Genomic DNA, 27222 nt, shown 5'->3' with positions numbered 1-27222 from the left:
CTATATGGCCAGTAATGAGATAGTTCATTTTTGCTGATTTCTTAGCTGACAACATGCTGGACTTACACAGTGCATTTCATTGTGAATGTCTTTAAAAGTGAATTTCAGATTCACACCTTTGACATGTCTTTCAAAAGATTCAACTTTTTTGGTTGTGGATTTACTGTTGAAAATCAGTGTGTAAAATCTTTGTACGTCTGAATTTCAAGATTATTATTCAAACTGCACATCTTCGGTCCCCGTAATACAAAGTTTGACTCCTCAAGTTTTGTTTTAATGAATGCTTTGCAATGAAAAAGTTCCTTGTTCGCCTTAACAATAACAGTAAGATTTTAAAAAGTAATGTCTTGCATCAGGCCCCTGTGATGAGTTTGAGAAACCAGAGTGAGTTTGGAAAATCTCTCATTATTTTGAGCCATTTAGTTTCCAGGTATGGTAAAATTTCTATTATTTGCTCACATCTAATAAACTTTTAGAGTATAATCAATAAATTAATTGTTCACCCTACCGGTATTAGATATGTGATATTAATGAATACACTTGAAAGAAAATGATTTAGTCAAGAGTCATAAAATGGTCCCACCGAGATTTGAACTCGGATCATTGGATTCAAAGTCCAAAGTGCTAACCATTACACCATGGAACCTCCCATGTGAAATGAGCATAAACTGCTGCAGGAATGTGGAAATGTCAAAGTTTTTAATATTCTACTGTCAAAGAGAAACTGTATTGGATTGCTTTCCTATTCTGGTAAACTTTTGCATATTGAACTATGTTGGGGAAGGATGTTGCCCAAAAGACTCAAATAACGTTATAACTCTGTTGAACAGTGGTTTTTATGTGAGATAATATTTTTCAATGAAAGATAAGTTGCCCCCTGAGGCAAATCTCTTCTGTCAAAATGGAAAGCTCACCCTGGTACGGGAGGGTGGATGGTGTCATGGTTAGCACTCTGGACTCTGAAAACAGGGATCTGAGTACAAATTTCAGTGGGACTTATCTGAACTTTACAATTTTCTTTTCCATTCAGTTCTTAGAAGTTTTATTTGGAACAACATCACATTTACTTATAAACATGTAAAAATCAACCTGTACATATGTATCTCTGTATATATAGCTATATGTCTCTGTATATTTATAGGAAAATATAAACATATAGATTATAAAAATAAATATAATTAGTGGAGGTGAAAATCATGAACAGTTGTTGCCTCTCAGCATTTGAAACATGAGTTTCTACTTCTTTCTCTTTTATATGTCCTGAAATTGAGATAGTCACTTTTTACTCAGTATTGATCCAACAATACAGTTTATGTATATAAAGCATATCATATGATTTGTGAACATTGTTAAAAAATTAGAATTTGATCAGTACCTGTGATGCCTCCGACCAAAAGCCTATATTTTACGATTGGAGATCAACTGTTGTAAATCAGCATGAAAAACATTTTCTTTTCACGATTTCCATACTAATATAAAACAACATTTTTACTAGCTGAATGAGATCATCATTTGGGTTCCTCTATGTTTGATTGAAGAAAACTTCTCATTCAAAATGTGCTATTTTCGCCTTATCAATAGCGGGAAAGCTTAAAAAAGTGATGCTGTGAATCACCCATCTGAAATGCGTTTGAGAAAATCAGAATATGATTTTATAATGGCTAACTACTTTGTGAAGAAATTTGATGTCAAAGTATTTTAAAGTTTGTATTGATGTAACTTGTTCAAGCTGATGGACATTTTGAAAGCATTCAATAATTGACTCTTTCAACCTACTGGTGTTGGATTTGAGCTATCAATGAACAAAGATGAAGAAATGGAAAAGCTCAAGAGTAATAAAAAAAGTCCCTCCAAGGTTTCAAATCGGATCATTGGATGCAAAGTCCAAATTGCCAACCATTGCTCTATGGAGCCACCCATGCAGGAGACAGAGACATTGCTTCAGTAGTCTGGAAATGTAGACTGTTTTATTATGCTACAGGCAAAGATGAACATTGTGATATAACTTTTATATTCAGATAAACATTTGAATATTTAACACTTTTATAGAGAATATAGCTGAAAAGAATCAAATCACATTAAAGCTCTATCCACTATGACCATTCAAATGAGATATCTTTTTATCAATATAAGAGAAGGCCATCACTGATGCGCTCTCTTTTGTCTCAATGGAAACGTCACTCTTGTGTGAGAGGGTTCCATGGTGTAATGGTTAGCACTCTGGACTCTGAATCCAGCGATCCGAGTTCAAATCTCGGTGGGACCTACTACAATTATGAGATTCACTGTTTAACTCATTTTTTAAAATTTGGTCTAGAAAAAACATAATATCAATGTTTTATACTGATGCGTATGAACGCATAAGTATGTATAGATGCATACATAGCTTTATCCGTCTAGATAGCTGTTAGACAATATGAACATATCAATTATTCATTAACATAAATATTGAAGCTGAACCTAGAAACTGTTCTTTCACATCCACATTGTAAACATGAGTTTATTTTCCTTTCTCATCTATATGGCCAGTAATGAGATAGTTCATTTTTGCTGATTTCTTAGCTGACAACATGCTGGACTTACACAGTGCATTTCATTGTGAATGTCTTTAAAAGTGAATTTCAGATTCACACCTTTGACATGTCTTTCAAAAGATTCAACTTTTTTGGTTGTGGATTTACTGTTGAAAATCAGTGTGTAAAATCTTTGTACGTCTGAATTTCAAGATTATTATTCAAACTGCACATCTTCGGTCCCCGTAATACAAAGTTTGACTCCTCAAGTTTTGTTTTAATGAATGCTTTGCAATGAAAAAGTTCCTTGTTCGCCTTAACAATAACAGTAAGATTTTAAAAAGTAATGTCTTGCATCAGGCCCCTGTGATGAGTTTGAGAAACCAGAGTGAGTTTGTAAAATCTCTCATTATTTTGAGCCATTTAGTTTCCAGGTATTGTAAAATTTCTATTATTTGCTCACATCTAATAAACTTTTAGAGTATAATCAATAAATTAATTGTTCACCCTACCGGTATTAGATATGTGATATTAATGAATACACTTGAAAGAAAATGATTTGGTCAAGAGTCATAAAATGGTCCCACCGAGATTTGAAATCGGATCATTGGATTCAAAGTCCAAAGTGCTAACCATTACACCATGGAACCTCCCATGTGAAAGGAGCATAAACTGCTGCAGGAATGTGGAAATGTCAAAGTTTTTAATATTCTACTGTCAAAGAGAAACTGTATTGGATTGCTTTCCTATTCTGGTAAACTTTTGCATATTGAACTATGTTGGGGAAGGATGTTGCCCAAAAGACTCAAATAACGTTATAACTCTGTTGAACAGTGGTTTTTATGTGAGATAATATTTTTCAATGAAAGATAAGTTGCCCCCTGAGGCAAATCTCTTCTGTCAAAATGGAAAGCTCACCCTGGTACGGGAGGGTGGATGGTGTCATGGTTAGCACTCTGGACTCTGAAAACAGGGATCTGAGTACAAATTTCAGTGGGACTTATCTGAACTTTACAATTTTCTTTTCCATTCAGTTCTTAGAAGTTTTATTTGGAACAACATCACATTTACTTATAAACATGTAAAAATCAACCTGTACATATGTATCTCTGTATATATAGCTATATGTCTCTGTATATTTATAGGAAAATATAAACATATAGATTATAAAAATAAATATAATTAGTGGAGGTGAAAATCATGAACAGTTGTTGCCTCTCAGCATTTGAAACATGAGTTTCTACTTCTTTCTCTTTTATATGTCCTGAAATTGAGATAGTCACTTTTTACTCAGTATTGATCCAACAATACAGTTTATGTATATAAAGCATATCATATGATTTGTGAACATTGTTAAAAAATTAGAATTTGATCAGTACCTGTGATGCCTCCGACCAAAAGCTTATATTTTACGATTGGAGATCAACTGTTGTAAATCAGCATGAAAAACATTTTCTTTTCACGATTTCCATACTAATATAAAACAACATTTTTACTAGCTGAATGAGATCATCATTTGGGTTCCTCTATGTTTGATTGAAGAAAACTTCTCATTCAAAATGTGCTATTTTCGCCTTATCAATAGCGGGAAAGCTTAAAAAAGTGATGCTGTGAATCACCCATCTGAAATGCGTTTGAGAAAATCAGAATATGATTTTATAATGGCTAACTACTTTGTGAAGAAATTTGATGTCAAAGTATTTTAAAGTTTGTATTGATGTAACTTGTTCAAGCTGATGGACATTTTGAAAGCATTCAATAATTGACTCTTTCAACCTACTGGTGTTGGATTTGAGCTATCAATGAACAAAGATGAAGAAATGGAAAAGCTCAAGAGTAATAAAAAAAGTCCCTCCAAGGTTTCAAATCGGATCATTGGATGCAAAGTCCAAATTGCCAACCATTGCTCTATGGAGCCACCCATGCAGGAGACAGAGACATTGCTTCAGTAGTCTGGAAATGTAGACTGTTTTATTATGCTACAGGCAAAGATGAACATTGTGATATAACTTTTATATTCAGATAAACATTTGAATATTTAACACTTTTATAGAGAATATAGCTGAAAAGAATCAAATCACATTAAAGCTCTATCCACTATGACCATTCAAATGAGATATCTTTTTATCAATATAAGAGAAGGCCATCACTGATGCGCTCTCTTTTGTCTCAATGGAAACGTCACTCTTGTGTGAGAGGGTTCCATGGTGTAATGGTTAGCACTCTGGACTCTGAATCCAGCGATCCGAGTTCAAATCTCGGTGGGACCTACTACAATTATGAGATTCACTGTTTAACTCATTTTTTAAAATTTGGTCTAGAAAAAACATAATATCAATGTTTTATACTGATGCGTATGAACGCATAAGTATGTATAGATGCATACATAGCTTTATCCGTCTAGATAGCTGTTAGACAATATGAACATATCAATTATTCATTAACATAAATATTGAAGCTGAACCTAGAAACTGTTCTTTCACATCCACATTGTAAACATGAGTTTATTTTCCTTTCTCATCTATATGGCCAGTAATGAGATAGTTCATTTTTGCTGATTTCTTAGCTGACAACATGCTAGACTTACACAGTGCATTTCATTGTGAATGTCTTTAAAAGTGAATTTCAGATTCACACCTTTGACATGTCTTTCAAAAGATTCAACTTTTTTGGTTGTGGATTTACTGTTGAAAATCAGTGTGTAAAATCTTTGTACGTCTGAATTTCAAGATTATTATTCAAACTGCACATCTTCGGTCCCCGTAATACAAAGTTTGACTCCTCAAGTTTTGTTTTAATGAATGCTTTGCAATGAAAAAGTTCCTTGTTCGCCTTAACAATAACAGTAAGATTTTAAAAAGTAATGTCTTGCATCAGGCCCCTGTGATGAGTTTGAGAAACCAGAGTGAGTTTGTAAAATCTCTCATTATTTTGAGCCATTTAGTTTCCAGGTATTGTAAAATTTCTATTATTTGCTCACATCTAATAAACTTTTAGAGTATAATCAATAAATTAATTGTTCACCCTACCGGTATTAGATATGTGATATTAATGAATACACTTGAAAGAAAATGATTTGGTCAAGAGTCATAAAATGGTCCCACCGAGATTTGAAATCGGATCATTGGATTCAAAGTCCAAAGTGCTAACCATTACACCATGGAACCTCCCATGTGAAAGGAGCATAAACTGCTGCAGGAATGTGGAAATGTCAAAGTTTTTAATATTCTACTGTCAAAGAGAAACTGTATTGGATTGCTTTCCTATTCTGGTAAACTTTTGCATATTGAACTATGTTGGGGAAGGATGTTGCCCAAAAGACTCAAATAACGTTATAACTCTGTTGAACAGTGGTTTTTATGTGAGATAATATTTTTCAATGAAAGATAAGTTGCCCCCTGAGGCAAATCTCTTCTGTCAAAATGGAAAGCTCACCCTGGTACGGGAGGGTGGATGGTGTCATGGTTAGCACTCTGGACTCTGAAAACAGGGATCTGAGTACAAATTTCAGTGGGACTTATCTGAACTTTACAATTTTCTTTTCCATTCAGTTCTTAGAAGTTTTATTTGGAACAACATCACATTTACTTATAAACATGTAAAAATCAACCTGTACATATGTATCTCTGTATATATAGCTATATGTCTCTGTATATTTATAGGAAAATATAAACATATAGATTATAAAAATAAATATAATTAGTGGAGGTGAAAATCATGAACAGTTGTTGCCTCTCAGCATTTGAAACATGAGTTTCTACTTCTTTCTCTTTTATATGTCCCGAAATTGAGATAGTCACTTTTTACTCAGTATTGATCCAACAATACAGTTTATGTATATAAAGCATATCATATGATTTGTGAACAATGTTCAAAAATTAGAATTTGATCAGTACCTGTGATGCCTCCGACCAAAAGCTTATATTTTACGATTGGAGATCAACTGTTGTAAATCAGCATGAAAAACATTTTCTTTTCACGATTTCCATACTAATATAAAACAACATTTTTACTAGCTGAATGAGATCATCATTTGGGTTCCTCTATGTTTGATTGAAGAAAACTTCTCATTCAAAATGTGCTATTTTCGCCTTATCAATAGCGGGAAAGCTTAAAAAAGTGATGCTGTGAATCACCCATCTGAAATGCGTTTGAGAAAATCAGAATATGATTTTATAATGGCTAACTACTTTGTGAAGAAATTTGATGTCAAAGTATTTTAAAGTTTGTATTGATGTAACTTGTTCAAGCTGATGGACATTTTGAAAGCATTCAATAATTGACTCTTTCAACCTACTGGTGTTGGATTTGAGCTATCAATGAACAAAGATGAAGAAATGGAAAAGCTCAAGAGTAATAAAAAAAGTCCCTCCAAGGTTTCAAATCGGATCATTGGATGCAAAGTCCAAATTGCCAACCATTGCTCTATGGAGCCACCCATGCAGGAGACAGAGACATTGCTTCAGTAGTCTGGAAATGTAGACTGTTTTATTATGCTACAGGCAAAGATGAACATTGTGATATAACTTTTATATTCAGATAAACATTTGAATATTTAACACTTTTATAGAGAATATAGCTGAAAAGAATCAAATCACATTAAAGCTCTATCCACTATGACCATTCAAATGAGATATCTTTTTATCAATATAAGAGAAGGCCATCACTGATGCGCTCTCTTTTGTCTCAATGGAAACGTCACTCTTGTGTGAGAGGGTTCCATGGTGTAATGGTTAGCACTCTGGACTCTGAATCCAGCGATCCGAGTTCAAATCTCGGTGGGACCTACTACAATTATGAGATTCACTGTTTAACTCATTTTTTAAAATTTGGTCTAGAAAAAACATAATATCAATGTTTTATACTGATGCGTATGAACGCATAAGTATGTATAGATGCATACATAGCTTTATCCGTCTAGATAGCTGTTAGACAATATGAACATATCAATTATTCATTAACATAAATATTGAAGCTGAACCTAGAAACTGTTCTTTCACATCCACATTGTAAACATGAGTTTATTTTCCTTTCTCATCTATATGGCCAGTAATGAGATAGTTCATTTTTGCTGATTTCTTAGCTGACAACATGCTAGACTTACACAGTGCATTTCATTGTGAATGTCTTTAAAAGTGAATTTCAGATTCACACCTTTGACATGTCTTTCAAAAGATTCAACTTTTTGGGTTGTGGATTTACTGTTGAAAATCAGTGTGTAAAATCTTTGTACGTCTGAATTTCAAGATTATTATTCAAACTGCACATCTTCGGTCCCCGTAATACAAAGTTTGACTCCTCAAGTTTTGTTTTAATGAATGCTTTGCAATGAAAAAGTTCCTTGTTCGCCTTAACAATAACAGTAAGATTTTAAAAAGTAATGTCTTGCATCAGGCCCCTGTGATGAGTTTGAGAAACCAGAGTGAGTTTGTAAAATCTCTCATTATTTTGAGCCATTTAGTTTCCAGGTATTGTAAAATTTCTATTATTTGCTCACATCTAATAAACTTTTAGAGTATAATCAATAAATTAATTGTTCACCCTACCGGTATTAGATATGTGATATTAATGAATACACTTGAAAGAAAATGATTTGGTCAAGAGTCATAAAATGGTCCCACCGAGATTTGAAATCGGATCATTGGATTCAAAGTCCAAAGTGCTAACCATTACACCATGGAACCTCCCATGTGAAAGGAGCATAAACTGCTGCAGGAATGTGGAAATGTCAAAGTTTTTAATATTCTACTGTCAAAGAGAAACTGTATTGGATTGCTTTCCTATTCTGGTAAACTTTTGCATATTGAACTATGTTGGGGAAGGATGTTGCCCAAAAGACTCAAATAACGTTATAACTCTGTTGAACAGTGGTTTTTATGTGAGATAATATTTTTCAATGAAAGATAAGTTGCCCCCTGAGGCAAATCTCTTCTGTCAAAATGGAAAGCTCACCCTGGTACGGGAGGGTGGATGGTGTCATGGTTAGCACTCTGGACTCTGAAAACAGGGATCTGAGTACAAATTTCAGTGGGACTTATCTGAACTTTACAATTTTCTTTTCCATTCAGTTCTTAGAAGTTTTATTTGGAACAACATCACATTTACTTATAAACATGTAAAAATCAACCTGTACATATGTATCTCTGTATATATAGCTATATGTCTCTGTATATTTATAGGAAAATATAAACATATAGATTATAAAAATAAATATAATTAGTGGAGGTGAAAATCATGAACAGTTGTTGCCTCTCAGCATTTGAAACATGAGTTTCTACTTCTTTCTCTTTTATATGTCCCGAAATTGAGATAGTCACTTTTTACTCAGTATTGATCCAACAATACAGTTTATGTATATAAAGCATATCATATGATTTGTGAACAATGTTCAAAAATTAGAATTTGATCAGTACCTGTGATGCCTCCGACCAAAAGCTTATATTTTACGATTGGAGATCAACTGTTGTAAATCAGCATGAAAAACATTTTCTTTTCACGATTTCCATACTAATATAAAACAACATTTTTACTAGCTGAATGAGATCATCATTTGGGTTCCTCTATGTTTGATTGAAGAAAACTTCTCATTCAAAATGTGCTATTTTCGCCTTATCAATAGCGGGAAAGCTTAAAAAAGTGATGCTGTGAATCACCCATCTGAAATGCGTTTGAGAAAATCAGAATATGATTTTATAATGGCTAACTACTTTGTGAAGAAATTTGATGTCAAAGTATTTTAAAGTTTGTATTGATGTAACTTGTTCAAGCTGATGGACATTTTGAAAGCATTCAATAATTGACTCTTTCAACCTACTGGTGTTGGATTTGAGCTATCAATGAACAAAGATGAAGAAATGGAAAAGCTCAAGAGTAATAAAAAAAGTCCCTCCAAGGTTTCAAATCGGATCATTGGATGCAAAGTCCAAATTGCCAACCATTGCTCTATGGAGCCACCCATGCAGGAGACAGAGACATTGCTTCAGTAGTCTGGAAATGTAGACTGTTTTATTATGCTACAGGCAAAGATGAACATTGTGATATAACTTTTATATTCAGATAAACATTTGAATATTTAACACTTTTATAGAGAATATAGCTGAAAAGATTCAAATCACATTAAAGCTCTATCCACTATGACCATTCAAATGAGATATCTTTTTATCAATATAAGAGAAGGCCATCACTGATGCGCTCTCTTTTGTCTCAATGGAAATGTCACTCTTGTGTGAGAGGGTTCCATGGTGTAATGGTTAGCACTCTGGACTCTGAATCCAGCGATCCGAGTTCAAATCTCGGTGGGACCTACTACAATTATGAGATTCACTGTTTAACTCATTTTTTAGAATTTGGTCTAGAAAAAACATAATATCAATGTTTTATACTGATGCGTATGAACGCATAAGTATGTATAGATGCATACATAGCTTTATCCGTCTAGATAGCTGTTAGACAATATGAACATATCAATTATTCATTAACATAAATATTGAAGCTGAACCTAGAAACTGTTCTTTCACATCCACATTGTAAACATGAGTTTATTTTCCTTTCTCATCTATATGGCCAGTAATGAGATAGTTCATTTTTGCTGATTTCTTAGCTGACAACATGCTGGACTTACACAGTGCATTTCATTGTGAATGTCTTTAAAAGTGAATTTCAGATTCACACCTTTGACATGTCTTTCAAAAGATTCAACTTTTTTGGTTGTGGATTTACTGTTGAAAATCAGTGTGTAAAATCTTTGTACGTCTGAATTTCAAGATTATTATTCAAACTGCACATCTTCGGTCCCCGTAATACAAAGTTTGACTCCTCAAGTTTTGTTTTAATGAATGCTTTGCAATGAAAAAGTTCCTTGTTCGCCTTAACAATAACAGTAAGATTTTAAAAAGTAATGTCTTGCATCAGGCCCCTGTGATGAGTTTGAGAAACCAGAGTGAGTTTGTAAAATCTCTCATTATTTTGAGCCATTTAGTTTCCAGGTATTGTAAAATTTCTATTATTTGCTCACATCTAATAAACTTTTAGAGTATAATCAATAAATTAATTGTTCACCCTACCGGTATTAGATATGTGATATTAATGAATACACTTGAAAGAAAATGATTTGGTCAAGAGTCATAAAATGGTCCCACCGAGATTTGAACTCGGATCATTGGATTCAAAGTCCAAAGTGCTAACCATTACACCATGGAACCTCCCATGTGAAAGGAGCATAAACTGCTGCAGGAATGTGGAAATGTCAAAGTTTTTAATATTCTACTGTCAAAGAGAAACTGTATGGGATTGCTTTCCTATTCTGGTAAACTTTTGCATATTGAACTATGTTGGGGAAGGATGTTGCCCAAAAGACTCAAATAACGTTATAACTCTGTTGAACAGTGGTTTTTATGTGAGATAATGATTTTCAATGAAAGATAAGTTGCCCCCTGAGGCAAATCTCTTCTGTCAAAATGGAAAGCTCACCCTGGTACGGGAGGGTGGATGGTGTCATGGTTAGCACTCTGGACTCTGAAAACAGGGATCTGAGTACAAATTTCAGTGGGACTTATCTGAACTTTACAATTTTCTTTTCCATTCAGTTCTTAGAAGTTTTATTTGGAACAACATCACATTTACTTATAAACATGTAAAAATCAACCTGTACATATGTATCTCTGTATATATAGCTATATGTCTCTGTATATTTATAGGAAAATATAAACATATAGATTATAAAAATAAATATAATTAGTGGAGGTGAAAATCATGAACAGTTGTTGCCTCTCAGCATTTGAAACATGAGTTTCTACTTCTTTCTCTTTTATATGTCCTGAAATTGAGATAGTCACTTTTTACTCAGTATTGATCCAACAATACAGTTTATGTATATAAAGCATATCATATGATTTGTGAACAATGTTCAAAAATTAGAATTTGATCAGTACCTGTGATGCCTCCGACCAAAAGCTTATATTTTACGATTGGAGATCAACTGTTGTAAATCAGCATGAAAAACATTTTCTTTTCACGATTTCCATACTAATATAAAACAACATTTTTACTAGCTGAATGAGATCATCATTTGGGTTCCTCTATGTTTGATTGAAGAAAACTTCTCATTCAAAATGTGCTATTTTCGCCTTATCAATAGCGGGAAAGCTTAAAAAAGTGATGCTGTGAATCACCCATCTGAAATGCGTTTGAGAAAATCAGAATATGATTTTATAATGGCTAACTACTTTGTGAAGAAATTTGATGTCAAAGTATTTTAAAGTTTGTATTGATGTAACTTGTTCAAGCTGATGGACATTTTGAAAGCATTCAATAATTGACTCTTTCAACCTACTGGTGTTGGATTTGAGCTATCAATGAACAAAGATGAAGAAATGGAAAAGCTCAAGAGTAATAAAAAAAGTCCCTCCAAGGTTTCAAATCGGATCATTGGATGCAAAGTCCAAATTGCCAACCATTGCTCTATGGAGCCACCCATGCAGGAGACAGAGACATTGCTTCAGTAGTCTGGAAATGTAGACTGTTTTATTATGCTACAGGCAAAGATGAACATTGTGATATAACTTTTATATTCAGATAAACATTTGAATATTTAACACTTTTATAGAGAATATAGCTGAAAAGAATCAAATCACATTAAAGCTCTATCCACTATGACCATTCAAATGAGATATCTTTTTATCAATATAAGAGAAGGCCATCACTGATGCGCTCTCTTTTGTCTCAATGGAAACGTCACTCTTGTGTGAGAGGGTTCCATGGTGTAATGGTTAGCACTCTGGACTCTGAATCCAGCGATCCGAGTTCAAATCTCGGTGGGACCTACTACAATTATGAGATTCACTGTTTAACTCATTTTTTAGAATTTGGTCTAGAAAAAACATAATATCAATGTTTTATACTGATGCGTATGAACGCATAAGTATGTATAGATGCATACATAGCTTTATCCGTCTAGATAGCTGTTAGACAATATGAACATATCAATTATTCATTAACATAAATATTGAAGCTGAACCTAGAAACTGTTCTTTCACATCCACATTGTAAACATGAGTTTATTTTCCTTTCTCATCTATATGGCCAGTAATGAGATAGTTCATTTTTGCTGATTTATTAGCTGACAACATGCTGGACTTACACAGTGCATTTCATTGTGAATGTCTTTAAAAGTGAATTTCAGATTCACACCTTTGACATGTCTTTCAAAAGATTCAACTTTTTTGGTTGTGGATTTACTGTTGAAAATCAGTGTGTAAAATCTTTGTACGTCTGAATTTCAAGATTATTATTCAAACTGCACATCTTCGGTCCCCGTAATACAAAGTTTGACTCCTCAAGTTTTGTTTTAATGAATGCTTTGCAATGAAAAAGTTCCTTGTTCGCCTTAACAATAACAGTAAGATTTTAAAAAGTAATGTCTTGCATCAGGCCCCTGTGATGAGTTTGAGAAACCAGAGTGAGTTTGTAAAATCTCTCATTATTTTGAGCCATTTAGTTTCCAGGTATTGTAAAATTTCTATTATTTGCTCACATCTAATAAACTTTTAGAGTATAATCAATAAATTAATTGTTCACCCTACCGGTATTAGATATGTGATATTAATGAATACACTTGAAAGAAAATGATTTGGTCAAGAGTCATAAAATGGTCCCACCGAGATTTGAACTCGGATCATTGGATTCAAAGTCCAAAGTGCTAACCATTACACCATGGAACCTCCCATGTGAAAGGAGCATAAACTGCTGCAGGAATGTGGAAATGTCAAAGTTTTTAATATTCTACTGTCAAAGAGAAACTGTATTGGATTGCTTTCCTATTCTGGTAAACTTTTGCATATTGAACTATGTTGGGGAAGGATGTTGCCCAAAAGACTCAAATAACGTTATAACTCTGTTGAACAGTGGTTTTTATGTGAGATAATATTTTTCAATGAAAGATAAGTTGCCCCCTGAGGCAAATCTCTTCTGTCAAAATGGAAAGCTCACCCTGGTACGGGAGGGTGGATGGTGTCATGGTTAGCACTCTGGACTCTGAAAACAGGGATCTGAGTACAAATTTCAGTGGGACTTATCTGAACTTTACAATTTTCTTTTCCATTCAGTTCTTAGAAGTTTTATTTGGAACAACATCACATTTACTTATACACATGTAAAAATCAACCTGTACATATGTATCTCTGTATATATAGCTATATGTCTCTGTATATTTATAGGAAAATATAAACATATAGATTATAAAAATAAATATAATTAGTGGAGGTGAAAATCATGAACAGTTGTTGCCTCTCAGCATTTGAAACATGAGTTTCTACTTCTTTCTCTTTTATATGTCCTGAAATTGAGATAGTCACTTTTTACTCAGTATTGATCCAACAATACAGTTGATGTATACAAAGCATATCATATGATTTGTGAATAAAGTTCAAAAATGAGAATTTGATCAGTACCTGTGATGCCTCCGACCAAAAGCTTATATTTTACGATTGGAGATCAACTGTTGTAAATCAGCATGAAAAACATTTTCTTTTCACGTTTCCATACTAATATAAAACAACATTTTTACTAGCTGAATGAGATCATCATTTGGGTTCCTCTATGTTTGATTGAAGAAAACTTCTCATTCAAAATGTGCTATTTTCGCCTTATCAATAGCGGGAAAGCTTAAAAAAGTGATGCTGTGAATCACCCATCTGAAATGCGTTTGAGAAAATCAGAATATGATTTTATAATGGCTAACTACTTTGTGAAGAAATTTGATGTCAAAGTATTTTAAAGTTTGTATTGATGTAACTTGTTCAAGCTGATGGACATTTTGAAAGCATTCAATAATTGACTCTTTCAACCTACTGGTGTTGGATTTGAGCTATCAATGAACAAAGATGAAGAAATGGAAAAGCTCAAGAGTAATAAAAAAAGTCCCTCCAAGGTTTCAAATCGGATCATTGGATGCAAAGTCCAAATTGCCAACCATTGCTCTATGGAGCCACCCATGCAGGAGACAGAGACATTGCTTCAGTAGTCTGAAAATGTAGACTGTTTTATTATGCTACAGGCAAAGATGAACATTGTGATATAACTTTTATATTCAGATAAACATTTGAATATTTAACACTTTTATAGAGAATATAGCTGAAAAGAATCAAATCACATTAAAGCTCTATCCACTATGACCATTCAAATGAGATATCTTTTTATCAATATAAGAGAAGGCCATCACTGATGCGCTCTCTTTTGTCTCAATGGAAATGTCACTCTTGTGTGAGAGGGTTCCATGGTGTAATGGTTAGCACTCTGGACTCTGAATCCAGCGATCCGAGTTCAAATCTCGGTGGGACCTACTACAATTATGAGATTCACTGTTTAACTCATTTTTTAGAATTTGGTCTAGAAAAAACATAATATCAATGTTTTATACTGATGCGTATGAACGCATAAGTATGTATAGATGCATACATAGCTTTATCCGTCTAGATAGCTGTTAGACAATATGAACATATCAATTATTCATTAACATAAATATTGAAGCTGAACCTAGAAACTGTTCTTTCACATCCACATTGTAAACATGAGTTTATTTTCCTTTCTCATCTATATGGCCAGTAATGAGATAGTTCATTTTTGCTGATTTCTTAGCTGACAACATGCTGGACTTACACAGTGCATTTCATTGTGAATGTCTTTAAAAGTGAATTTCAGATTCACACCTTTGACATGTCTTTCAAAAGATTCAACTTTTTTGGTTGTGGATTTACTGTTGAAAATCAGTGTGTAAAATCTTTGTACGTCTGAATTTCAAGATTATTATTCAAACTGCACATCTTCGGTCCCCGTAATACAAAGTTTGACTCCTCAAGTTTTGTTTTAATGAATGCTTTGCAATGAAAAAGTTCCTTGTTCGCCTTGACAATAACAGTAAGATTTTAAAAAGTAATGTCTTGCATCAGGCCCCTGTGATGAGTTTGAGAAACCAGAGTGAGTTTGTAAAATCTCTCATTATTTTGAGCCATTTAGTTTCCAGGTATTGTAAAATTTCTATTATTTGCTCACATCTAATAAACTTTTAGAGTATAATCAATAAATTAATTGTTCACCCTACCGGTATTAGATATGTGATATTAATGAATACACTTGAAAGAAAATGATTTGGTCAAGAGTCATAAAATGGTCCCACCGAGATTTGAACTCGGATCATTGGATTTAAAGTCCAAAGTGCTAACCATTACACCATGGAACCTTCCATGTGAAAGGAGCATAAACTGCTGCAGGAATGTGGAAATGTCAAAGTTTTTAATATTCTACTGTCAAAGAGAAACTGTATTGGATTGCTTTCCTATTCTGGTAAACTTTTGCATATTGAACTATGTTGGGGAAGGATGTTGCCCAAAAGACTCAAATAACGTTGTAACTCTGTTGAACAGTGGTTTTTATGTGAGATAATATTTTTCAATGAAAGATAAGTTGCCCCCTGAGGCAAATCTCTTCTGTCAAAATGGAAAGCTCACCCTGGTACGGGAGGGTGGATGGTGTCATGGTTAGCACTCTGGACTCTGAAAACAGGGATCTGAGTACAAATTTCAGTGGGACTTATCTGAACTTTACAATTTTCTTTTCCATTCAGTTCTTAGAAGTTTTATTTGGAACAACATCACATTTACTTATAAACATGTAAAAATCAACCTGTACATATGTATCTCTGTATATATAGCTATATGTCTCTGTATATTTATAGGAAAATATAAACATATAGATTATAAAAATAAATATAATTAGTGGAGGTGAAAATCATGAACAGTTGTTGCCTCTCAGCATTTGAAACATGAGTTTCTACTTCTTTCTCTTTTATATGTCCTGAAATTGAGATAGTCACTTTTTACTCAGTATTGATCCAACAATACAGTTTATGTATATAAAGCATATCATATGATTTGTGAACAATGTTCAAAAATTAGAATTTGATCAGTACCTGTGATGCCTCCGACCAAAAGCTTATATTTTACGATTGGAGATCAACTGTTGTAAATCAGCATGAAAAACATTTTCTTTTCACGATTTCCATACTAATATAAAACAACATTTTTACTAGCTGAATGAGATCATCATTTGGGTTCCTCTATGTTTGATTGAAGAAAACTTCTCATTCAAAATGTGCTATTTTCGCCTTATCAATAGCGGGAAAGCTTAAAAAAGTGATGCTGTGAATCACCCATCTGAAATGCGTTTGAGAAAATCAGAATATGATTTTATAATGGCTAACTACTTTGTGAAGAAATTTGATGTCAAAGTATTTTAAAGTTTGTATTGATGTAACTTGTTCAAGCTGATGGACATTTTGAAAGCATTCAATAATTGACTCTTTCAACCTACTGGTGTTGGATTTGAGCTATCAATGAACAAAGATGAAGAAATGGAAAAGCTCAAGAGTAATAAAAAAAGTCCCTCCAAGGTTTCAAATCGGATCATTGGATGCAAAGTCCAAATTGCCAACCATTGCTCTATGGAGCCACCCATGCAGGAGACAGAGACATTGCTTCAGTAGTCTGGAAATGTAGACTGTTTTATTATGCTACAGGCAAAGATGAACATTGTGATATAACTTTTATATTCAGATAAACATTTGAATATTTAACACTTTTATAGAGAATATAGCTGAAAAGAATCAAATCACATTAAAGCTCTATCCACTATGACCATTCAAATGAGATATCTTTTTATCAATATAAGAGAAGGCCATCACTGATGCGCTCTCTTTTGTCTCAATGGAAACGTCACTCTTGTGTGAGAGGGTTCCATGGTGTAATGGTTAGCACTCTGGACTCTGAATCCAGCGATCCGAGTTCAAATCTCGGTGGGACCTACTACAATTATGAGATTCACTGTTTAACTCATTTTTTAGAATGTGGTCTAGAAAAAACATAATATCAATGTTTTATACTGATGCGTATGAACGCATAAGTATGTATAGATGCATACATAGCTTTATCCGTCTAGATAGCTGTTAGACAATATGAACATATCAATTATTCATTAACATAAATATTGAAGCTGAACCTAGAAACTGTTCTTTCACATCCACATTGTAAACATGAGTTTATTTTCCTTTCTCATCTATATGGCCAGTAATGAGATAGTTCATTTTTGCTGATTTCTTAGCTGACAACATGCTGGACTTACACAGTGCATTTCATTGTAAATGTCTTTAAAAGTGAATTTCAGATTCACACCTCGACATGTCTTTCAAAAGATTCAACTTTTTTGGTTGTGGATTTACTGTTGAAAATCAGTGTGTAAAATCTTTGTACGTCTGAATTTCAAGATTATTATTCAAACTGCACATCTTCGGTCCCCGTAATACAAAGTTTGACTCCTCAAGTTTTGTTTTAATGAATGCTTTGCAATGAAAAAGTTCCTTGTTCGCCTTAACAATAACAGTAAGATTTTAAAAAGTAATGTCTTGCATCAGGCCCCTGTGATGAGTTTGAGAAACCAGAGTGAGTTTGTAAAATCTCTCATTATTTTGAGCCATTTAGTTTCCAGGTATTGTAAAATTTCTATTATTTGCTCACATCTAATAAACTTTTAGAGTATAATCAATAAATTAATTGTTCACCCTACCGGTATTAGATATGTGATATTAATGAATACACTTGAAAGAAAATGATTTGGTCAAGAGTCATAAAATGGTCCCACCGAGATTTGAACTCGGATCATTGGATTCAAAGTCCAAAGTGCTAACCATTACACCATGGAACCTCCCATGTGAAAGGAGCATAAACTGCTGCAGGAATGTGGAAATGTCAAAGTTTTTAATATTCTACTGTCAAAGAGAAACTGTATTGGATTGCTTTCCTATTCTGGTAAACTTTTGCATATTGAACTATGTTGGGGAAGGATGTTGCCCAAAAGACTCAAATAACGTTATAACTCTGTTGAACAGTGGTTTTTATGTGAGATAATATTTTTCAATGAAAGATAAGTTGCCCCCTGAGGCAAATCTCTTCTGTCAAAATGGAAAGCTCACCCTGGTACGGGAGGGTGGATGGTGTCATGGTTAGCACTCTGGACTCTGAAAACAGGGATCTGAGTACAAATTTCAGTGGGACTTATCTGAACTTTACAATTTTCTTTTCCATTCAGTTCTTAGAAGTTTTATTTGGAACAACATCACATTTACTTATACACATGTAAAAATCAACCTGTACATATGTATCTCTGTATATATAGCTATATGTCTCTGTATATTTATAGGAAAATATAAACATATAGATTATAAAAATAAATATAATTAGTGGAGGTGAAAATCATGAACAGTTGTTGCCTCTCAGCATTTGAAACATGAGTTTCTACTTCTTTCTCTTTTATATGTCCTGAAATTGAGATAGTCACTTTTTACTCAGTATTGATCCAACAATACAGTTTATGTATATAAAGCATATCATATGATTTGTGAACAATGTTCAAAAATTAGAATTTGATCAGTACCTGTGATGCCTCCGACCAAAAGCTTATATTTTACGATTGGAGATCAACTGTTGTAAATCAGCATGAAAAACATTTTCTTTTCACGATTTCCATACTAATATAAAACAACATTTTTACTAGCTGAATGAGATCATCATTTGGGTTCCTCTATGTTTGATTGAAGAAAACTTCTCATTCAAAATGTGCTATTTTCGCCTTATCAATAGCGGGAAAGCTTAAAAAAGTGATGCTGTGAATCACCCATCTGAAATGCGTTTGAGAAAATCAGAATATGATTTTATAATGGCTAACTACTTTGTGAAGAAATTTGATGTCAAAGTATTTTAAAGTTTGTATTGATGTAACTTGTTCAAGCTGATGGACATTTTGAAAGCATTCAATAATTGACTCTTTCAACCTACTGGTGTTGGATTTGAGCTATCAATGAACAAAGATGAAGAAATGGAAAAGCTCAAGAGTAATAAAAAAAGTCCCTCCAAGGTTTCAAATCGGATCATTGGATGCAAAGTCCAAATTGCCAACCATTGCTCTATGGAGCCACCCATGCAGGAGACAGAGACATTGCTTCAGTAGTCTGGAAATGTAGACTGTTTTATTATGCTACAGGCAAAGATGAACATTGTGATATAACTTTTATATTCAGATAAACATTTGAATATTTAACACTTTTATAGAGAATATAGCTGAAAAGAATCAAATCACATTAAAGCTCTATCCACTATGACCATTCAAATGAGATATCTTTTTATCAATATAAGAGAAGGCCATCACTGATGCGCTCTCTTTTGTCTCAATGGAAACGTCACTCTTGTGTGAGAGGGTTCCATGGTGTAATGGTTAGCACTCTGGACTCTGAATCCAGCGATCCGAGTTCAAATCTCGGTGGGACCTACTACTATTATGAGATTCACTGTTTAACTCATTTTTTAGAATTTGGTCTAGAAAAAACATAATATCAATGTTTTATACTGATGCGTATGAACGCATAAGTATGTATAGATGCATACATAGCTTTATCCGTCTAGATAGCTGTTAGACAATATGAACATATCAATTATTCATTAACATAAATATTGAAGCTGAACCTAGAAACTGTTCTTTCACATCCACATTGTAAACATGAGTTTATTTTCCTTTCTCATCTATATGGCCAGTAATGAGATAGTTCATTTTTGCTGATTTCTTAGCTGACAACATGCTGGACTTACACAGTGCATTTCATTGTAAATGTCTTTAAAAGTGAATTTCAGATTCACACCTCGACATGTCTTTCAAAAGATTCAACTTTTTTGGTTGTGGATTTACTGTTGAAAATCAGTGTGTAAAATCTTTGTACGTCTGAATTTCAAGATTATTATTCAAACTGCACATCTTCGGTCCCCGTAATACAAAGTTTGACTCCTCAAGTTTTGTTTTAATGAATGCTTTGCAATGAAAAAGTTCCTTGTTCGCCTTAACAATAACAGTAAGATTTTAAAAAGTAATGTCTTGCATCAGGCCCCTGTGATGAGTTTGAGAAACCAGAGTGAGTTTGTAAAATCTCTCATTATTTTGAGCCATTTAGTTTCCAGGTATTGTAAAATTTCTATTATTTGCTCACATCTAATAAACTTTTTGAGTATAATCAATAAATTAATTGTTCACCCTACCGGTATTAGATATGTGATATTAATGAATACACTTGAAAGAAAATGATTTGGTCAAGAGTCATAAAATGGTCCCACCGAGATTTGAACTCGGATCATTGGATTCAAAGTCCAAAGTGCTAACCATTACACCATGGAACCTCCCATGTGAAAGGAGCATAAACTGCTGCAGGAATGTGGAAATGTCAAAGTTTTTAATATTCTACTGTCAAAGAGAAACTGTATTGGATTGCTTTCCTATTCTGGTAAACTTTTGCATATTGAACTATGTTGGGGAAGGATGTTGCCCAAAAGACTCAAATAACGTTATAACTCTGTTGAACAGTGGTTTTTATGTGAGATAATATTTTTCAATGAAAGATAAGTTGCCCCCTGAGGCAAATCTCTTCTGTCAAAATGGAAAGCTCACCCTGGTACGGGAGGGTGGATGGTGTCATGGTTAGCACTCTGGACTCTGAAAACAGGGATCTGAGTACAAATTTCAGTGGGACTTATCTGAACTTTACAATTTTCTTTTCCATTCAGTTCTTAGAAGTTTTATTTGGAACAACATCACATTTACTTATACACATGTAAAAATCAACCTGTACATATGTATCTCTGTATATATAGCTATATGTCTCTGTATATTTATAGGAAAATATAAACATATAGATTATAAAAATAAATATAATTAGTGGAGGTGAAAATCATGAACAGTTGTTGCCTCTCAGCATTTGAAACATGAGTTTCTACTTCTTTCTCTTTTATATGTCCTGAAATTGAGATAGTCACGTTTTACTCAGTATTGATCCAACAATACAGTTTATGTATATAAAGCATATCATATGATTTGTGAACAATGTTCAAAAATTAGAATTTGATCAGTACCTGTGATGCCTCCGACCAAAAGCTTATATTTTACGATTGGAGATCAACTGTTGTAAATCAGCATGAAAAACATTTTCTTTTCACGATTTCCATACTAATATAAAACAACATTTTTACTAGCTGAATGAGATCATCATTTGGGTTCCTCTATGTTTGATTGAAGAAAACTTCTCATTCAAAATGTGCTATTTTCGCCTTATCAATAGCGGGAAAGCTTAAAAAAGTGATGCTGTGAATCACCCATCTGAAATGCGTTTGAGAAAATCAGAATATGATTTTATAATGGCTAACTACTTTGTGAAGAAATTTGATGTCAAAGTATTTTAAAGTTTGTATTGATGTAACTTGTTCAAGCTGATGGACATTTTGAAAGCATTCAATAATTGACTCTTTCAACCTACTGGTGTTGGATTTGAGCTATCAATGAACAAAGATGAAGAAATGGAAAAGCTCAAGAGTAATAAAAAAAGTCCCTCCAAGGTTTCAAATCGGATCATTGGATGCAAAGTCCAAATTGCCAACCATTGCTCTATGGAGCCACCCATGCAGGAGACAGAGACATTGCTTCAGTAGTCTGGAAATGTAGACTGTTTTATTATGCTACAGGCAAAGATGAACATTGTGATATAACTTTTATATTCAGATAAACATTTGAATATTTAACACTTTTATAGAGAATATAGCTGAAAAGAATCAAATCACATTAAAGCTCTATCCACTATGACCATTCAAATGAGATATCTTTTTATCAATATAAGAGAAGGCCATCACTGATGCGCTCTCTTTTGTCTCAATGGAAACGTCACTCTTGTGTGAGAGGGTTCCATGGTGTAATGGTTAGCACTCTGGACTCTGAATCCAGCGATCCGAGTTCAAATCTCGGTGGGACCTACTACAATTATGAGATTCACTGTTTAACTCATTTTTTAGAATTTGGTCTAGAAAAAACATAATATCAATGTTTTATACTGATGCGTATGAACGCATAAGTATGTATAGATGCATACATAGCTTTATCCGTCTAGATAGCTGTTAGACAATATGAACATATCAATTATTCATTAACATAAATATTGAAGCTGAACCTAGAAACTGTTCTTTCACATCCACATTGTAAACATGAGTTTATTTTCCTTTCTCATCTATATGGCCAGTAATGAGATAGTTCATTTTTGCTGATTTCTTAGCTGACAACATGCTGGACTTACACAGTGCATTTCATTGTAAATGTCTTTAAAAGTGAATTTCAGATTCACACCTCGACATGTCTTTCAAAAGATTCAACTTTTTTGGTTGTGGATTTACTGTTGAAAATCAGTGTGTAAAATCTTTGTACGTCTGAATTTCAAGATTATTATTCAAACTGCACATCTTCGGTCCCCGTAATACAAAGTTTGACTCCTCAAGTTTTGTTTTAATGAATGCTTTGCAATGAAAAAGTTCCTTGTTCGCCTTAACAATAACAGTAAGATTTTAAAAAGTAATGTCTTGCATCAGGCCCCTGTGATGAGTTTGAGAAACCAGAGTGAGTTTGTAAAATCTCTCATTATTTTGAGCCATTTAGTTTCCAGGTATTGTAAAATTTCTATTATTTGCTCACATCTAATAAACTTTTAGAGTATAATCAATAAATTAATTGTTCACCCTACCGGTATTAGATATGTGATATTAATGAATACACTTGAAAGAAAATGATTTGGTCAAGAGTCATAAAATGGTCCCACCGAGATTTGAACTCGGATCATTGGATTCAAAGTCCAAAGTGCTAACCATTACACCATGGAACCTCCCATGTGAAAGGAGCATAAACTGCTGCAGGAATGTGGAAATGTCAAAGTTTTTAATATTCTACTGTCAAAGAGAAACTGTATTGGATTGCTTTCCTATTCTGGTAAACTTTTGCATATTGAACTATGTTGGGGAAGGATGTTGCCCAAAAGACTCAAATAACGTTATAACTCTGTTGAACAGTGGTTTTTATGTGAGATAATATTTTTCAATGAAAGATAAGTTGCCCCCTGAGGCAAATCTCTTCTGTCAAAATGGAAAGCTCACCCTGGTACGGGAGGGTGGATGGTGTCATGGTTAGCACTCTGGACTCTGAAAACAGGGATCTGAGTACAAATTTCAGTGGGACTTATCTGAACTTTACAATTTTCTTTTCCATTCAGTTCTTAGAAGTTTTATTTGGAACAACATCACATTTACTTATACACATGTAAAAATCAACCTGTACATATGTATCTCTGTATATATAGCTATATGTCTCTGTATATTTATAGGAAAATATAAACATATAGATTATAAAAATAAATATAATTAGTGGAGGTGAAAATCATGAACAGTTGTTGCCTCTCAGCATTTGAAACATGAGTTTCTACTTCTTTCTCTTTTATATGTCCTGAAATTGAGATAGTCACTTTTTACTCAGTATTGATCCAACAATACAGTTGATGTATACAAAGCATATCATATGATTTGTGAATAAAGTTCAAAAATGAGAATTTGATCAGTACCTGTGATGCCTCCGACCAAAAGCTTATATTTTACGATTGGAGATCAACTGTTGTAAATCAGCATGAAAAACATTTTCTTTTCACGTTTCCATACTAATATAAAACAACATTTTTACTAGCTGAATGAGATCATCATTGAGGTTCCTCTATGTTTGATTGAAGAAAACTTCTCATTCAAAATGTGCTATTTTCGCCTTATCAATAGCGGGAAAGCTTAAAAAAGTGATGCTGTGAATCACCCATCTGAAATGCGTTTGAGAAAATCAGAATATGATTTTATAATGGCTAACTACTTTGTGAAGAAAATTGATGTCAAAGTATTTTAAAGTTTGTATTGATGTAACTTGTTCAAGCTGATGGACATTTTGAAAGCATTCAATAATTGACTCTTTCAACCTACTGGTGTTGGATTTGAGCTATCAATGAACAAAGATGAAGAAATGGAAAAGCTCAAGAGTAATAAAAAAAGTCCCTCCAAGGTTTCAAATCGGATCATTGGATGCAAAGTCCAAATTGCCAACCATTGCTCTATGGAGCCACCCATGCAGGAGACAGAGACATTGCTTCAGTAGTCTGAAAATGTAGACTGTTTTATTATGCTACAGGCAAAGATGAACATTGTGATATAACTTTTATATTCAGATAAACATTTGAATATTTAACACTTTTATAGAGAATATAGCTGAAAAGAATCAAATCACATTAAAGCTCTATCCACTATGACCATTCAAATGAGATATCTTTTTATCAATATAAGAGAAGGCCATCACTGATGCGCTCTCTTTTGTCTCAATGGAAATGTCACTCTTGTGTGAGAGGGTTCCATGGTGTAATGGTTAGCACTCTGGACTCTGAATCCAGCGATCCGAGTTCAAATCTCGGTGGGACCTACTACAATTATGAGATTCACTGTTTAACTCATTTTTTAGAATTTGGTCTAGAAAAAACATAATATCAATGTTTTATACTGATGCGTATGAACGCATAAGTATGTATAGATGCATACATAGCTTTATCCGTCTAGATAGCTGTTAGACAATATGAACATATCAATTATTCATTAACATAAATATTGAAGCTGAACCTAGAAACTGTTCTTTCACATCCACATTGTAAACATGAGTTTATTTTCCTTTCTCATCTATATGGCCAGTAATGAGATAGTTCATTTTTGCTGATTTCTTAGCTGACAACATGCTGGACTTACACAGTGCATTTCATTGTGAATGTCTTTAAAAGTGAATTTCAGATTCACACCTTTGACATGTCTTTCAAAAGATTCAACTTTTTTGGTTGTGGATTTACTGTTGAAAATCAGTGTGTAAAATCTTTGTACGTCTGAATTTCAAGATTATTATTCAAACTGCACATCTTCGGTCCCCGTAATACAAAGTTTGACTCCTCAAGTTTTGTTTTAATGAATGCTTTGCAATGAAAAAGTTCCTTGTTCGCCTTGACAATAACAGTAAGATTTTAAAAAGTAATGTCTTGCATCAGGCCCCTGTGATGAGTTTGAGAAACCAGAGTGAGTTTGTAAAATCTCTCATTATTTTGAGCCATTTAGTTTCCAGGTATTGTAAAATTTCTATTATTTGCTCACATCTAATAAACTTTTAGAGTATAATCAATAAATTAATTGTTCACCCTACCGGTATTAGATATGTGATATTAATGAATACACTTGAAAGAAAATGATTTGGTCAAGAGTCATAAAATGGTCCCACCGAGATTTGAACTCGGATCATTGGATTCAAAGTCCAAAGTGCTAACCATTACACCATGGAACCTTCCATGTGAAAGGAGCATAAACTGCTGCAGGAATGTGGAAATGTCAAAGTTTTTAATATTCTACTGTCAAAGAGAAACTGTATTGGATTGCTTTCCTATTCTGGTAAACTTTTGCATATTGAACTATGTTGGGGAAGGATGTTGCCCAAAAGACTCAAATAACGTTGTAACTCTGTTGAACAGTGGTTTTTATGTGAGATAATATTTTTCAATGAAAGATAAGTTGCCCCCTGAGGCAAATCTCTTCTGTCAAAATGGAAAGCTCACCCTGGTACGGGAGGGTGGATGGTGTCATGGTTAGCACTCTGGACTCTGAAAACAGGGATCTGAGTACAAATTTCAGTGGGACTTATCTGAACTTTACAATTTTCTTTTCCATTCAGTTCTTAGAAGTTTTATTTGGAACAACATCACATTTACTTATAAACATGTAAAAATCAACCTGTACATATGTATCTCTGTATATATAGCTATATGTCTCTGTATATTTATAGGAAAATATAAACATATAGATTATAAAAATAAATATAATTAGTGGAGGTGAAAATCATGAACAGTTGTTGCCTCTCAGCATTTGAAACATGAGTTTCTACTTCTTTCTCTTTTATATGTCCTGAAATTGAGATAGTCACTTTTTACTCAGTATTGATCCAACAATACAGTTTATGTATATAAAGCATATCATATGATTTGTGAACAATGTTCAAAAATTAGAATTTGATCAGTACCTGTGATGCCTCCGACCAAAAGCTTATATTTTACGATTGGAGATCAACTGTTGTAAATCAGCATGAAAAACATTTTCTTTTCACGATTTCCATACTAATATAAAACAACATTTTTACTAGCTGAATGAGATCATCATTTGGGTTCCTCTATGTTTGATTGAAGAAAACTTCTCATTCAAAATGTGCTATTTTCGCCTTATCAATAGCGGGAAAGCTTAAAAAAGTGATGCTGTGAATCACCCATCTGAAATGCGTTTGAGAAAATCAGAATATGATTTTATAATGGCTAACTACTTTGTGAAGAAATTTGATGTCAAAGTATTTTAAAGTTTGTATTGATGTAACTTGTTCAAGCTGATGGACATTTTGAAAGCATTCAATAATTGACTCTTTCAACCTATTGGTGTTGGATTTGAGCTATCAATGAACAAAGATGAAGAAATGGAAAAGCCCAAGAGTAATAAAAAAAGTCCCTCCAAGGTTTCAAATCGGATCATTGGATGCAAAGTCCAAATTGCCAACCATTGCTCTATGGAGCCACCCATGCAGGAGACAGAGACATTGCTTCAGTAGTCTGGAAATGTAGACTGTTTTATTATGCTACAGGCAAAGATGAACATTGTGATATAACTTTTATATTCAGATAAACATTTGAATATTTAACACTTTTATAGAGAATATA

At 33.4% G+C, this 27222-nt stretch overlaps 17 non-coding genes across 17 annotated transcripts; 10 read left to right on the top strand and 7 right to left on the bottom strand.

Moving 5' to 3' along the window:
- Nucleotides 1-574: 574 nt before the first annotated feature.
- TRNAQ-UUG (transfer RNA glutamine (anticodon UUG)) lies at nt 575-646 on the bottom strand. Its single transcript has one exon. It is a non-coding gene; the product is annotated as a tRNA-Gln (tRNA).
- A 1548-nt stretch (nt 647-2194) lies between these two features.
- On the top strand, nt 2195-2266 carry TRNAQ-CUG (transfer RNA glutamine (anticodon CUG)). Its single transcript has one exon. It is a non-coding gene; the product is annotated as a tRNA-Gln (tRNA).
- Nucleotides 2267-4711: 2445 nt separating this feature from the next.
- TRNAQ-CUG (transfer RNA glutamine (anticodon CUG)) lies at nt 4712-4783 on the top strand. Its single transcript has one exon. It is a non-coding gene; the product is annotated as a tRNA-Gln (tRNA).
- A 2445-nt stretch (nt 4784-7228) lies between these two features.
- TRNAQ-CUG (transfer RNA glutamine (anticodon CUG)) lies at nt 7229-7300 on the top strand. The gene has a single exon. It is a non-coding gene; the product is annotated as a tRNA-Gln (tRNA).
- Nucleotides 7301-9745: 2445 nt separating this feature from the next.
- On the top strand, nt 9746-9817 carry TRNAQ-CUG (transfer RNA glutamine (anticodon CUG)). Its single transcript has one exon. It is a non-coding gene; the product is annotated as a tRNA-Gln (tRNA).
- An 825-nt stretch (nt 9818-10642) lies between these two features.
- TRNAQ-UUG (transfer RNA glutamine (anticodon UUG)) lies at nt 10643-10714 on the bottom strand. The gene has a single exon. It is a non-coding gene; the product is annotated as a tRNA-Gln (tRNA).
- A 1548-nt stretch (nt 10715-12262) lies between these two features.
- TRNAQ-CUG (transfer RNA glutamine (anticodon CUG)) lies at nt 12263-12334 on the top strand. The gene has a single exon. It is a non-coding gene; the product is annotated as a tRNA-Gln (tRNA).
- Nucleotides 12335-13159: 825 nt separating this feature from the next.
- On the bottom strand, nt 13160-13231 carry TRNAQ-UUG (transfer RNA glutamine (anticodon UUG)). Its single transcript has one exon. It is a non-coding gene; the product is annotated as a tRNA-Gln (tRNA).
- A 1547-nt stretch (nt 13232-14778) lies between these two features.
- On the top strand, nt 14779-14850 carry TRNAQ-CUG (transfer RNA glutamine (anticodon CUG)). Its single transcript has one exon. It is a non-coding gene; the product is annotated as a tRNA-Gln (tRNA).
- Nucleotides 14851-17295: 2445 nt separating this feature from the next.
- On the top strand, nt 17296-17367 carry TRNAQ-CUG (transfer RNA glutamine (anticodon CUG)). Its single transcript has one exon. It is a non-coding gene; the product is annotated as a tRNA-Gln (tRNA).
- Nucleotides 17368-18191: 824 nt separating this feature from the next.
- On the bottom strand, nt 18192-18263 carry TRNAQ-UUG (transfer RNA glutamine (anticodon UUG)). The gene has a single exon. It is a non-coding gene; the product is annotated as a tRNA-Gln (tRNA).
- Nucleotides 18264-19811: 1548 nt separating this feature from the next.
- TRNAQ-CUG (transfer RNA glutamine (anticodon CUG)) lies at nt 19812-19883 on the top strand. Its single transcript has one exon. It is a non-coding gene; the product is annotated as a tRNA-Gln (tRNA).
- Nucleotides 19884-20707: 824 nt separating this feature from the next.
- On the bottom strand, nt 20708-20779 carry TRNAQ-UUG (transfer RNA glutamine (anticodon UUG)). Its single transcript has one exon. It is a non-coding gene; the product is annotated as a tRNA-Gln (tRNA).
- A 1548-nt stretch (nt 20780-22327) lies between these two features.
- On the top strand, nt 22328-22399 carry TRNAQ-CUG (transfer RNA glutamine (anticodon CUG)). Its single transcript has one exon. It is a non-coding gene; the product is annotated as a tRNA-Gln (tRNA).
- An 824-nt stretch (nt 22400-23223) lies between these two features.
- Nucleotides 23224-23295, bottom strand: TRNAQ-UUG (transfer RNA glutamine (anticodon UUG)). The gene has a single exon. It is a non-coding gene; the product is annotated as a tRNA-Gln (tRNA).
- A 1547-nt stretch (nt 23296-24842) lies between these two features.
- On the top strand, nt 24843-24914 carry TRNAQ-CUG (transfer RNA glutamine (anticodon CUG)). The gene has a single exon. It is a non-coding gene; the product is annotated as a tRNA-Gln (tRNA).
- Nucleotides 24915-25739: 825 nt separating this feature from the next.
- Nucleotides 25740-25811, bottom strand: TRNAQ-UUG (transfer RNA glutamine (anticodon UUG)). The gene has a single exon. It is a non-coding gene; the product is annotated as a tRNA-Gln (tRNA).
- Between the last annotated feature and the right edge of the window lie 1411 nt (nt 25812-27222).

The sequence above is a fragment of the Triturus cristatus genome, chromosome 5_2 (genome assembly GCF_964204655.1).
Source record: "Triturus cristatus chromosome 5_2, aTriCri1.1, whole genome shotgun sequence".
NCBI classification, from domain to species: domain Eukaryota; kingdom Metazoa; phylum Chordata; class Amphibia; order Caudata; family Salamandridae; genus Triturus; species Triturus cristatus.
The sequence above is the reverse complement of the archived record's forward strand: the minus strand, read 5'-3'. Positions and strand labels throughout refer to the sequence as shown.